This window comes from Scylla paramamosain, chromosome 46 (assembly GCF_035594125.1).
Source record: "Scylla paramamosain isolate STU-SP2022 chromosome 46, ASM3559412v1, whole genome shotgun sequence".
NCBI lineage: Eukaryota > Metazoa > Arthropoda > Malacostraca > Decapoda > Portunidae > Scylla > Scylla paramamosain.
This window is the reverse complement of record NC_087196.1, coordinates 8325787-8328033: the sequence shown is the minus strand read 5'-3', so window position 1 is coordinate 8328033 and position 2247 is coordinate 8325787.

The window sequence follows — 2247 nt, the reverse complement described above, 5'->3', positions numbered from 1 at the left end:
TGGTGAAAGTGGTGATGAAGTGATGGCGGCGGTGGTGAGTGAGAGTGAAGGAGAGCCAAAGATGGTGAGCCAGATAATGATGGCAATGAGTGAGTGGTGAAGGGAGAGATTTTGTAATAATTAATCGCCTAAATATGTACATACGTCACGGTCAAGAGAGAGAGAGAGAGAGAGAGAGAGAGAGAGAGAGAGAGAGAGAGAGAGAGAGAGAGAGAGAGAGAGAGAGAGAGAGAGAGAGAGAGAGACCAAACAAACACTTAATACATATTTCTATTTCAACATCCTTATTTACACATTCAGTTCGCCTTCTCACAAGTGATTTTGTAAGTTTACGTCAAACACGCACATTTATAAGTAGTGCTCGATGCTAAAGAGACACATGGGCGAGCAAGGGAAAGGTCATGAGTTACGAAAACAAGAGAGGTGCTTATTCGTCTATTTGATCCACTTAAATGCATTCAAATACTCCTTGCGTTCTGCTTAAAAGGATTCGATTATTCTTATCTTTACTGCTTATTCAATACTTCCCAGAATTATTAAACACATCTGTGAGTCTGCGTGAGAGAGAGAGAGAGAGAGAGAGAGAGAGAGAGAGAGAGAGAGAGAGAGAGAGAGAGAGAGAGAGAGAGAGAGAGAGAGAGATTACTGAATGTGAAATAATTAACTCCAGGTCTCGTAGTAAATCCACCTGTCTGTCTGTCTGTCTGTCTGTCGGTGTCTAGCAATGTGTGTGTGTGTGTGTGTGTGTGTGTGTGTGTGTGTGTGTGTGTGTGTGTGTGTGTGTGTGTGTGTGTGTGTGTGTGTGTGTGTGTGTCTGTCTGTCTGTCTGTCCGTCCTTCTGTCTGTCGTCGCCTCAAGCTTCATCTCATCTCTGCAACGCCGGCTGAGAGAGAGAGAGAGAGAGAGAGAGAGAGAGAGAGAGAGAGAGAGAGAGAGAGAGAGAGAGAGAGAGAGAGAGAGAGAGAGAGAGAGAGAGAGACCCTGGTGTTTTAAAGGTTTATCACAGTCAGTCATTTGTTAAGGTTCAGTTCCTGTCTCCTCTTCTCCCTTCCCTTCCCTTGCCCATCTCTCTCTCTCTTACCCCTCCCTGCCCCCTCTCCCACCCCTCATTCTCACACGAGGGACGCTAATGTAAAGCTTCGTATGTAGGGGAAAAGTTTATAGGAGAACGAGGAGGAAATGGCATAGTCTCCCCTCTCTCCTGCTAAGGCGCTGAAGGAAAATGGGGAAAAGACTGCCAACTGTGAAAAGAAAACGCAGCGAGCAGAGTAAGATAGAGGTTGTAGTCGCTTTCTCTCTCTCTCTCTCTCTCTCTCTCTCTCTCTCTCTCTCTCTCTCTCTCTCTCTCTCTCTCTCTCATTTCATTCATTCCTCATACCATAAAATTTGATAACCATTTATTTTAGAATACTTTTTTATCTTTTTTTTTTTTTTGGTAGTCTTCAATAAGTATATTTTAGTATGAATCTGTCTGACTGGCTGTTTGTGTGTCTGTCTCTCTGGCTATCAGTTTATTTCCCTCTCCCTCTCCCTCTCCCTCTCCCTCTCTCTCTCTGCCTGTCTCGCGCTGGTGGTCTGGTCGAGTCAGATCACATGGATGATAAGAACTTGCTATAATAGGACCCAGGATCACTCTGGCAGCGCTGGCCACGTATGGCAATAAATATAATTCCTTGCAGGGCTCAAATGAGTCGATTATTCACTACCACTAAACTCATCAGCTTAATAAATGAACTTCAAGACTCCCATTATTATTTTTTGTATCTCTCTCTCTCTCTCTCTCTCTCTCTCTCTCTCTCTCTCTCTCTCTCTCTCTCTCTCTCTGGCGCCAGGGTGAAGACAAAACATCACCCACTTCTCATATTGTGTCACTATAGCGAGGGTGTTTTCCGTTTTCTGTTCTTATCTTTTCTCCCGTTTTCTCTCTCTCGCTATGTGTCTCTGTTTCTCTGTTTCTGTGTTTTTCTTCAGATATCGTCATCTTCTCCGTGTTTCTCTCTATTCCTTTCTTTCTTTTGATTATTTGTTTTGTCTGCTGTTATCCTATTTTGGTGTCTTTTTTGTCTTTTTCTTTCTTTCTCTCTCTGTTTCTCTTATTCATCATCCTGTTTGTCTTTCTCTTCCTGTTTCTTTCTTTCGTGTCTTTTTTCGTCTGTGGTCTTATTTTTGTTTGTGTTGTTTGCATTTTTTTTGTTTACTGGTTTACTTCTTTGTTCTCCTTCAATCGTTCTCCTTATCTCCCTTCTT